General features: G+C 38.3%; 1 protein-coding gene and 1 long non-coding RNA gene across 7 annotated transcripts in view; one reads left to right on the forward strand and one right to left on the reverse strand.

Annotated features, from left to right (window-relative positions):
* TMEM132D (transmembrane protein 132D) overlaps positions 1-12,345 on the forward strand; it is a 176,213-nt gene that overhangs the window by 111,884 nt on the left and 51,984 nt on the right. The window lies entirely within an intron of this gene.
* Positions 1-12,345, reverse strand: part of LOC116654113 (uncharacterized) — a 62,122-nt gene that overhangs the window by 40,399 nt on the left and 9,378 nt on the right. For all 3 annotated transcript variants that reach the window (XR_004309037.2, XR_014931958.1, XR_014931957.1), the window contains exon 2: positions 2,951-3,040. This is a non-coding gene — a long non-coding RNA (uncharacterized LOC116654113). The remainder of the gene's footprint in view (positions 1-2,950; positions 3,041-12,345) is intronic.

Genomic DNA, 12,345 nt, shown 5'->3' on the forward strand with positions numbered 1-12,345 from the left:
ATTTAATAGCATGAAAAAAAGGACACTATGTAATCTCCAAGAAGCTATCTGAAACTTTGTCGCTTTTTAGACAAGATCAATTAAATAATTTTAAGTACTGACATGGAAGCACATCTTGATAACTTCAGTTGCAGAATCAAATGAAGGTATTTCAGTTCCTCCTCCAACACTAGGTTCTCTAAGTGCATTTAAGCAATTCAGTCATTTCTAAACCCAGCTGGCCCATCTGTGCATCCACTTCTTCACCTGTGTAACAAGGATACCAAGGAGTTTTGTTCTGTTTCTCTCTTTTGAAGTAGTGCTAGTTGTAGTTAAATAATATTTCCCAAGCTATTTGAATTCCTCCAGTAGAAACTTCTATAAATGCTGACAACAGAGGGGAAGAATTCAGGTTCTCTCATAAACTGCATACACTAATTGTTTTAACTTCATACCTATCTTCCCACTGCCCTCTACTGGATGTCTAATCTCACCTTCCCATGGATGTAACTGCATCACAATTCAACATGTGCAGTACACATGTGAATATCTTTGTATTCACTGTTCCTTACTTGTCTGATTTGCACTGTTCCTGACCAACAGAAAGGTCACCCAAAGTAACAAGAACAGAGAATATCTGTTCCCCTTCAGAAGACTCTACATGTACTTGAAAATGCATGTCTGCTCAATTCTTTTAGTAGTGTTAATTAATGCGCAGAGAGGACTGAGGGGCAATTGTAATAAAAGGAAGGGTAGGAAGTAGCCAGGACAAGGAAGGATGAGAATATCACTGTAGCTGTGTTCCATTAACAAACTGACATTTAGAAATACCTGCCACTCGGCTCTCATTGCCTCTTCTGTTTGTTTTTCTTAATTGGATTAATCAAGAGATGCTTCATGCACAAATGGTTCAAAGAAAGCGTTTAACTAATTTCCCATTTTTAAGAATCTTAATACCAGGAAATATTGAAGAGTGTTTGCAATAGGTGCCTAAAGAACCTAACAGATGCTCATGTTGCATTTACTAAATAACTCTTTAGAAGATAGCACTTCTGTGATCTTAGATAGACCTGCCCACTCTTCATAAGGATTGCACTAGCAGTATTTCAGTGGTATCACAAGATGGAGCACTTAATGTGAGAGATTCTCTCTCATGCCATATGGAGCTGCTCTGCACTGTAAACACTTTCTGACTTTCTTTCCACCTGGATATTGGCAGGTAAAACATGAGTATGCATAACTGAGATGCCAGGAGAGTGCCCATCAGGATGGGAGAGGTGATGAGAGAGCACCAGAGTGCCACCTTGAGAAGGAGCTGGTAGCACTGGTGTCCCCATGGCCCCCAAATCCCCCTATAGGATGGGATGGTCCTCAAAAAGAAATCACATTCCTTTTTCCTGTTCAACACCAAAAAGCCTCTGAGAAACCTCTTCCCATTCGCTGAATGTTGAAAGAAGAGAAATTGATGTGAGCAGTGGTTAAATACAGGCTGATGCTGCTCTAAAACATGGAAGATTTGGGATCAGCAACTTTGGTTTATGCTGTAGCTTTGAGATGCACTTGGGGCATTTGACAAATAAGTCAACCCAAGAAAAACTGCTGTGGAAAACAAGCCTTAGTCCAGCTGCAACAAATGTGAGCACTTTACCTTGTCACTGTATCCTTGAGGGTTGTGGAAGAAGGAGAAAACTGTCTGTTAATGGGCTCCAATTGGTTTTATTTAAAGCAAGATAGATCTCTGTGGTCAGGAAGCTGTTTTTGTTTTGTTGCTCCTTTTTGTGCCTGTCTGATTCTCTTTCCACATCAATTTTCTGCCTTTTGGTTGAAACTCAGGAGAGAAAGCCAAGGCGAGCATTTCACACCTTGCACGTATAAACGGTTCATATTGCTGGAAAATCCCCAATGCTGAGCAAATGCAATTATTTATGTAAGAAGAGATCCACAGGAGCTGTACTACTATGTGACCACAATTCTTTATGGCTGCACAAATCACTTGCAGCTGCCCTCCTCTAAACTGCTCATAGGAGAAAGGATTGATTTTCAGAGTTTGCTGGGAAGAGATGAAAATGAGTTTGTTAATAAAGATATCATTATTAGAGCTTTGAGCCACGGGCCTCTTGGTACCTCTGAGCACACCTATAAGGCAGACTATCAGCCTACTCAAGTAAGCTGAGTGTTTAAATGAAGAAAATGATGCCCTGCCTTTGCGTTGGGTATCAGTGCAAAAGGGTCCTGAGAGATCATCACAGGTTCTTCAAAGTATATTAAAACATACTCTTCCAGTTATCAATTGTCCACACTGGAAAGCATGCTAAGAAATTAGATTTACCATGGAATTTAGAACTCATAAAAATGTTTGACTTTTGTCTATTTATAAATGTGTTTCTTTTTTTTCTTCTATTCAGCACTCAGAGAGTATCGCATTGCTTAATTTTTATAACCATGGCTAACTTCTCTGCAGTGAGTATCTCTGAATTTAGTGGAAAGTGCTGCCAAGGACATCTGAGTGCAACATAATGACCACAACTTTTCCATTGCTTTTATCTGTACAGCTTAGTAAATGGGTAAAAAAGTCATTACTAGCATGCAAGAAAATTGCAGCTATATAATTAGTAGATGGATGTTTTAGATGGAAGAAGAAAACTATTCAAAATGATTGTATATATATATATATTTTCTCCTGAGAGTCTTTTTGCTGCTTCTCAGTTGTTCTTCATATGAAAGCATTACCTGAGCTTCCAAAATGTGTGTATATTTTGTATGGGGAGGAGGGGGATATTGTTATTCCTAAGATAAAACCACAGTTTGGACAAGCAATAATATTAAATATTTCTCTGAGCATGTCTGCAAAGCACAGGAACTCTACTCCAAATTTACCTTGAGGTAAATTTGCTAACATCTTTAGAGTCATAAAAGATAAAGGTGAGATGAGGAGCCGAGGGGGGTGGTCAAGAAAAAACAAAGCGTTTACCTGTAGTGAGCTCAAGAATCCTGGAGGGTACAGGGCATGGAGAATGCACATAGTCACCTGTTAGCTCCATCCAGGTACACCCAGACTGTGCTAGAGAGTGGAAAGCAGAATAAAGTCATGTATGTGAGTCATATCTCAGTAGCAACTAGCTGTAATTGCCCACCAGAGGCAAAGCTGTTGCTGGTGTGTTGTCCATTAAAATGCTTATTCACCATCATATGCTAGTAAGATGTTTAATGCAGTCTTCCTCTTGTAGGAGTTTTAATGCTCCCATTCTTGCCTGCTACACATGTCAACAAGTAGATATAGGTTATTTGTAGAATACTACTTCTCATTTCCTTCAGCATTTTCATCATTGTATCTGCTTTCATTTGTAAGACAAATCCTACTTCATGCATAATTTCTATAAACGGCTTTAGTTATGTTTCTAAGTACTTGTGTTCAACACTGGCAACTGATCTTCTGGGATCAGCATTTCTGGAGGTGAAGCTTCTGTAACAGTACTTGTGGGATGTTGTTTATGGGTTACAAATAGGTTTTGGTTGCAGGGAATTAGATTAATGAAGTAATGCAGTGTTTATTTCAGCCCGTCAATGCTGTTTAGGTGCGTACAAAAGTGAGTGCTCTTCTTGAAGACCTGGATGTAGGATGTTTCTCTTGGGCGTTGCTGAAGAATAGATAGGAGCGTTCAGAACATATGAAATTCATTTCCCGACTGTATCAATAAATACACTATTCTTTCTCTGTGTTCTGAAATGGACTGTGTTGAAAAATTGCACCAAAAAGAATCCTACATTTATGCCAGCAAAATGAGTAATTGCACTCTGAAATACCTCTTTAAGGGCACAGGTACCCATTTTGCAAATGTTAATGAGCCCATGCAAATGCTGGGTGTGAGGAAAAAAAATAGGCATCTTTTGAAAATTCCTCCCTTCAGACCAGATTCTGTCCTTGAATATGCACACTGAATTCTCATTGACTTTGATAGGCTGCGCATGAATACATATGACAGAAGGATTTCAGCCTTAGAATTCCTTCTCTGCAGCTTTCTGCTTAGCTCTAACATTAAGTTTTTATTTTCTATTAGTATGTCTGATTGGAATATTCCTGTATTGTTACCTTAGATAGAAACTTTTTTGAGTTGATTTAATGCTTTCTTTAAAATTACTATTTTTGAAAGTCACTTAAGTGAGATGCCTACCATGATACAATAAATCTTTTCTATTTTATTCGCTGTGCATCTGGCAGATAGCTGATACTACACCTTTAGAAATTGTGTCTCTGTATAGTTACTACTAAAAGGACATGGTGTTTTTCCTTACATAGAAATGAAGCACATATAATCTGCCTAACATCTGTAATTTAAGGAGGAGCTCCCTGCATTGATTTGGGCATCAACCTATACCTTGTTAGATCACTGGATCTGCATACTGAATTCTACTCAGCTAATAAGAACTAGGTGGATTCGCAAGTGAAGCAAATCAGCTGGAACCAGCTGGTGGACTAAAAGAGATTGATTTTTTTTAAAGCATTGACTCCCACTGGTGTGATTTGATGTTACCCACTCCCTCCTGCAAGGCGTGAGATCTTGTTAGCCTTGCTCTGTTTGATGAAGGTTTCGATCAACAACCGCTGCCCTGCTACTGCCAGTGTGTACTGCCTTGCTCAAACCATCTTTTCTTCTTCGTAAGGTGGACAGATAAGGGAGATAGCCAGAACTCCCTTCGACTAAGGTTATAATGGGGTAACCAGAGACACTTCTTATGACAGACTGAGTATATTGGCATGGCTTGTAAACTATTTCAGTGTAAGCCTGTTTCTGATTGTAGTGTTAAGAAAGTAGATTACTAAAATGCATTCATTCTGTTAAGTCAGTTAAAAAAAAAAAAAAAAAAAGAATTAAAAAAACCTAAAAAATCATATTATGCAGAAAATATGGAAATGCCTCATTTGTTTGCTGATGTCAGATTTTAGGGGATACCAGCAGTTGTTACAAAACCTCAACTGGGAGCAATCAGTGTCTCACTCTCTATGGCAATTTTTGGAAACTAGTTTGTGATTGACTATTTAATGAAGCAGAAAGTAGAGTTAGGTTTGTATTATAGGATAATACTGAAATGAAATGAAATCTCATCCTCAAAAGGAAAAAAAACACCCTAACTTTGTAGTTAGTCCTCTCCTTCAGATGTCTTCATTTAAATGCAAATAGCAGCTTCATCCACAATGAAATAATAATAAAAAAAAAACCCTCTTTTTTCCCTCGGAAACAATAATGAGGATAAATTTAAGTCATTTCATTTTTGTAATAAGATAATCCTTTTCAATGCTCATGGTAATATTGTGATAAAAGTTGATTTAAAAATTATTATTTTTGGATAGAGCATGTATTTTTGGCTTTGTAATTCATAAAATGGAAGCGAGAATTCTGAATTCACTGTAACTCTGCCTAGATGCTGCTCTTGGTGTCAGTAAGTTTGAGAATCTGATTTGGATTCTACTGAACACAGCGAGCAGGTACCCCTTAATGCTATCTGCGACTAAATCTTGGCCCAGACAGTCACCTGGCCAATGTAAATGACTCCATGGTATCTGTAGGATTTAATCACTCCAGGACTGGTTGCACTTGTCTAATTTCTTGACTTCAGCAATGGCAGAAGAAAGGGCATAATGTCAAGATGGCAGTGAGATTCCTCGAGTATTCTGTCTAATCTTTTACTTTCACTCAGCATCTCAGTCATTCTGGCCTAGGCTGTACAAAAGATGTCCATCTGTGGTGAAGGTAAACTGACACTGGTTTTCTGTATTCTATAATACAGAATATGCATGTCTGTTTGTAAGTGTAAGTGCAGTGATTATATATCTGATAAAGTAGTGTAATTAGCTGTTAGCATGGACATTTGATGTCTTCATCTCTCAGTTCTCCTTGAAACACATTACCTAATCTTACTACGTTTCCAGGCTCTGAACAGTTTCAAAGTACATCTTTTGCTTTAAAATATCCAAGAAAAACAAACAAAAACATTTCTTCCATCAGTAACTTCTTACTGGTGTGAAGCCCAGCACAGATAAAATGCAATGTTGGAAAGGAAATAGAGCTTCTTAGTAGTACTATATGTGTCTTCTTAATCACCTATGGGCATTCCATTGGCAGAGCACATGTGTACAGCAAGTGCAATGCAGCAATCAAAACATATCTTTATTATTGTATCCTTTGTTTAGCAATAATCAAATTATTACCGTAACTATTCACAGATAACAAAACACCATTTGATGCAGTGACTGAAAAAATGGGCTCCCAACTTATCACAGGTGATTGGCCAGTCTTTACTTGTTTGTTCTTGGTTGTTTATTTACTCTTTTTTTGGTCTGTGGTAAGTTACATCCAGACTTTGTTTCACTTTGAATACATATTTCTAAGGATATTTCATGTTCATTTCGTTAAGTCTTGATCACTTCTTCAGACACCATTGTTTGAGTTTTTTGTCATTCATTTTGAAGTCCCTGTAAGCACACCAGGGCAATGAAACTTATGTCCAGGATGGTCGTTACACTACATAATGGATATAGATTGCCTGCATTTTGCTTTTCTTTCTTTTGCATATTTTTACATTGTTAGACCTTAATTATCACATTAAATACAATAGTTTCCCTTTATGAAGCCAGAAGGGTTTTCTTTACTGTGTAAATGAGTGGTTCAATTACCCTCCTACTAATGGATAAAACGTAATTAACATTGTCTTGAGGCTAATTTTCATTTATGCTGACATTCTCCATAAGCTGAACATCATTCTCTGAAAAAGCCAATGTGTCACTTTTATTAGCCCAGTTTGCACTTTAACACCAGGAGAATTAATTCAAGATACATTAACGTACTTAACTTCAAATACGATGAAATGATCTGATGACAGAAGATAACTCTAACGTGTCCTTTATGAAGTCATGTATTTTGGTTGTGTGAGTGCTTGATAAATGTGAATTTATTTAGATGTGTGCACCTTGTGAAAAGAAATATGGCGTAAAAAGTGTTTCTAAGCCAGCTGCAGTTCATAAACTGGACAAGGTTTGCATCCTTGACATGCTTCCACGTGTCAGTAGTAGCCAGAAACCCATTTTTAGGTGGACGTTTTTCCATCAGCTATGTTTTCTTCAAAGGCCACGGCTTGCAATCATCTCTAAAATTTTATGTCCGAGAAATATTGATATTTCTTATGTTCTCATAGCAGAGCTACAGAATCATTTTTTTCAGGAAGTTTTAGGGCATATTTTAGTGCTTAAGGAGCAAAAATGCTTCAGAAATGTATGCAGTGTTCCAAATCTTAAATGGCTGTTATATCCCTAAATGTTCATATATATCTACTCTACACTGATGTGTATGAGATAACTGGGACTTCACTGCTTCTGCACTGGGATTTTACAGTTAGATGCTTGTTAAGAAGTGTTTCCCAACATTTAGTGTATATTATCCACTTTAATCCTAAAACTCCTAGTTCTAGCACTATCCACAGTTCTTAACAGCATCTCTTTTCTTTCCCTTTACTTGGATTAGGGCTTTGAGTCTGCATAGACATAGCAGACCTATGAAATCTTGATCGTTTCCTGAAACAATAATAAGCATGGTGATGAGGAGAGACTGCAAGGTTGCTGTAGTTATGCTTTGCCCTCTATCAGGAGCATCTTTCTTTAGCAGTAACCTCTCCATGTAAGACTGTGAAAGCAAGAGGGATGGGAGGGTGGAATACCAGGTGTGCAGGGGGTGATAAACTCAGATAGTACTGCATCATGACAGCAAAATATACTGCTTTGTATAGAAAAATGCACCTTTAAGAGGGACCCAGACATTCCTGCAATGAAAAGCTCAGCAACTTCAACTTCTGCCGGTGCTGCAGAAGCAAGAATGAGGAGTGTAAAGCAGGTTCCCCAGCAGTCCCCTTTCCAGCCCTCTGCTTTTGCAGGGCTGACTGTCCCCACTGCAGGAATGATTCTTGCTATATGCAAAATTAGTCACCTCGAGCCTTGCCATTCTTTGAGATACCCAAGACCAGGGTTTGGCATTAGATTCCACAGAACATGGGTGAAAGTTGGTCAGTATTTCAATGGTGTGCATACTAGTTTGAAAATATGGCTTGCTCAGTGTTGAATGGATCATGGAAGTTCTGGCAAAAAGAACAAGAGCCACTAGGAATGTGGCACAGACACAACACAGCTACTTTATTTCAGCGTATTTTGAGTAGTTCTAGCTGTGTACTGAGAACGTGGTTTACTGAATCTTGAAAAAGGAAAACCACATAACTCCAGAGATAAGACACAAAGCAAGAGATCTTTTTTCCCTTCTTTTCTGCATTTGAATGTATTTAGAGAAAGAAACATGTTCAAAAATTCCAATCATTATGGCATTAACTATATATATATATATTAGTCACAAGGTTGTTAGAAGCCTGGCTGATAAAGTTAAAATGAAAAGATGCTTTTCTTCCTGTGGTGCAAAAGCTGTCCCTGTGTACAGCTTGTGTTAAAAAACATCTTCAAAAGACCCATTGGCTGGTCAGGATCTAATCTCAGCAGGAATTCTCAACCCACCTGCCCCTTATTGCTCTCGTTAAATCAGTGTTCCCAGTCTGAGTGCATTTAAAGGTCTGTCAGCACTTCCATTTAATAACCGTCATATGAAACACGTTGGCCTCTTTCTTTGTATTGCTCAGAGGTTATCAGTACACTGTGGACATTATCGTATTTTACAGAGTATTTAAGGAACAACAGGATTTAAATTTGATTCAACAGTTTGGTCTGAGATACTGGATTAGCATTTCAAATATTTTTTGTGCTAACTGCTTGAGTAAGCCTTAATTATTTAAAAGTAAAACGCTTCAGAAAGAGGTGACATCTCTAACTGAAACAGACGTCAGTGCTGCAAGTTAACCACAATGATTTGCTGTCTATAGGGACCATTGCAGTGATCAGAGATAGCTTAACTATGGTCTTCCTTTCTCTTCGAGCTAACATACAGAGGGTGTTGGTTTGAGACATCTCATTTACTCTGAAGCTTGAATACAAGAGGTAGCTTAGAATGTCTAGGTTACATGGGAACCAAAACCATAAGTTATCCATTTGACTACAACTTGAATGCAATAAAATGCTCTTGGCAGTGTGAACAGCAAAGGGTGGATGAAATCTTGGATCTAAATATCATTCCAGTCAAGATCAAGTTCTATTCATTATTTCCCTCTGTGTATCTTCCTCTTGTCTTCAGTGCCTTTTCTCTTGCTTAATCTGTATTTCTGCTTTGGCTTTGTAAGCGCAGTTTCAATCATGAGCCAAAGGCCGTGGGAATAAAATTAAAGCCAGGAGCTTTAGTGCCATATTGCCTCCAGTCCTAATCACCTTTCTGCTAAGCAGCAGGCCAGCATTGGCATCTCCGTATTTCAAACCTGAAGTTGCACTTTACACAGTGTTTTGGCTACTATGAATTGTTCAGTGAGAAAAGGATGTCATGGGCTGTACTGTTGAACTCTATTCATCCTAATGCAGTTTCTGAGCAAATCCCTCCATGCCGTGTAAGTAGAGCATTAAGGGAAACAGCACTCAAGATGATGCTGTCAGATGTGCTTTAATACCACAATCATTTATTATGTTCATGTTGTATCTTTCATAATAATCACGAATTTGAAAGCAAACATTTATGTAACATAAACCTAGCTTAAGATAGACTTTAGAGTTTAGAAAGCTTCAAATGATGTCCAGACTCCCTCACAGGTGCTTAAAAAGCTTAAATTCTCAGTAAAGGGTTTTTTTCCCTTTCTTTTTTTTTTTTTTTCTTTTTTCCCAATGAAATCTGTTCCTTTTCCTCCATTTCATCTGCCTGGGTAACTGTATTTCCCTGAGGTGGCTGAGAGAGGGATATTTTTATGACTTGAAACTTTGCTCTTCGACCTCTCTGAAAACCTGGAGGAAAAACCCCAAGAGCCCAACAGCCTTCAGGCTCATGTCTAGCAGAATGTCTGAGTGGTGGCAGCTTTGTTTTAATAGGCTGTGTCTGCTGAAGGCTTTAATAGTACTCTATCTGCTCAGCATTGCCTTCATTGCTACCAGATGGACTTTCCCAGTGCCTCAGATGGCTGGAGCCTTTTATAATACAGATTAAATTTGCCCAGAAGGAGGCATATATGAAAGGAGTTGCCTAATACCACTACAGGGATGTATCTTTCACACTTTGATTTCCTCTTTGGGTGCACCTTGGAGCCATAATTGTTTCATTGTTTCTGTGGCTTCAGATTGACCCCTGAAGTTGGTACATTTCACACTACCCACAACCACGATCTGTTGGCCTCACTAAGGTGTCTGAGGGCAGATGATGGGAGAGAAGCTGGGTATCAAAGTAAGACACAGATACTTAGCTCAGGCTAAGTGATCAAGCTCCTGTTGAAATAAGTTTGATACTGGAGGTTCAGGACAGAAAACATTAGTGTCCCTTGTCAGTATTATGTAGTAAGCCAAGTCTTCTTCCCAGATGTGTAATCTACTGGTAGATGTGTAGCAGATGACTTCTTCTGAGGCTGAGCTATATGTGGCATAAATCTGTTGATGCTTATAGTAGAGAACATGGCTGCAGGTTTTAGTTTGGAAGCTTTCCTGTTTGGCATCAATTTTGTTGATTATTTTAGCAATCCTTGCACACATTCCTTTGCCAGTTTAGGAAATAACTGGAAGCAAATTTTATCTTAGAATACACTGTAATTGCAGAGTATGAAAAACACTATGCCCAATTTATTAGCTATATTCATAATTCATATTCTTATTTTGGCAAGGGCAGCCTACCTGGCAAGACACAGCTCATAGGAGTTTTCCTGATGGTGCCCTATGGGATCGGGACCATGGTCCATAGTGTGTTTGGGGTTAAAAAAGAAGCTGTGCAAAGTTAAAAAATAATGTTCTTCCAACTCCCATTTGACTTCCTTGGGCTTCAGCAACATTATTCTGATGTTAGAAAGAAGTGAAGACAGACATTTTTACCATGTCAAATGCTTGAACTCTGATGCTGAAAGAATATGTCACCATGAAGCTGTTTTGACAATTAGCACCCCCCTGCCTCTTCCATATCAAGTCTCATTCAGTTGAATGGCAACGGATTATATTTTGTATAATGAGGCATGATCCATCCCAAGTATTTAGCATAATGAAAGAACAATAAATCTATCTGGAGGTGTCAGCACAAGAGTTGGATGCTTTACATTAGCTAAATAAACTGTGCCTCATTATATTCAGGAGTTTGTGTGAAACAAGGAGGCAGGAATTGTATTATTGTGTCTCCAGACAATAAGTGGTTGATAATTATTTTAAAGCATTGGTGTGAATAAGTTGTAATTCATTTGTACCTCCCTTTTGTCTGCTGTTGAAGAAGGCTTGAGAAATATCCGTGCTTGTAAGCACTGCTATGTGCCTGGCACTGACAGATGTATCAAACACCAGCCTGACTTTATCTAGAAAGCAGATTTTGATAGCTTGGTATGATTCAGGTCATTGGATAATTCAGTGCAAACTGCAAATCTTAATGCTATTGACAAAAGAGGGAGCACAAATAGACAGCACTTTTATAAATCCCAGGCCTGTAAGTAGCTTTCTTTTCACAGGTTTGTAGTAAATGTTCTTGAAAGCTATCTGGATGGAGAGGCTGGGGGGAGAGCAGATTGACAGGTTGCCTTTTCAGATTCCTTGCATCCATGTTTGCCCTGAAATCATGTTGTAGAAGACCTGCTCTATAATGGAATGTAAACCTGTGCAGTGTAGAAACTTCTCTGAGTCAGATTCTCTTGCAGCCTTAACAGGTAAACTTGTCTGGAATGACTAGGGTCACTTGTTTTCAAGCAAACATCAAAGTTTTTTTCTTTAAAACATGTTAAAAAGTAGCATATATTTAAACAACAACAACAACAGAAGCCAAATTACCAGTGCATTTAAAATTATTGTCAAAGTGAGTAGCAGTTGTTTCTGTTTTCAGATAGTGAATCTGCACAGGGCTGCTCTCTGAAGTTTCCAAGTTACTTTTAGCAGAGTTCAATCCCAGCAGTCACACACCTGTGGCATTGTAGGAACTGAACTGATATTTTGGCAGATGGGAAAATCAGGGGATGTAAATACTGGTATTAATCATTCTGTCAGATTTGAAATTGATTCTTGTGCATTTTCTGCTTACTCTGTGATAGTAGAAAAGTTTTCTTTAGATGCATGTTTCTGAACCAGAACAAAATCAGAATAAAACTAGTCAGAGTGTAATGTGTACATCATCTGCAAAAGCTGTGATCAAAGGCAGAACTTCTCCATATGCCATTGAGAAGCATCATGGCACTGATCAATAGCTGGCTAGAAACTCATGAGATTTGAATAGGCAGAGTGATGACGAG

The sequence above is a fragment of the Coturnix japonica genome, chromosome 9 (genome assembly GCF_054131305.1).
Source record: "Coturnix japonica strain WE chromosome 9, WE-NBRP24, whole genome shotgun sequence".
Taxonomy (NCBI): Eukaryota; Metazoa; Chordata; class Aves; order Galliformes; family Phasianidae; genus Coturnix; species Coturnix japonica.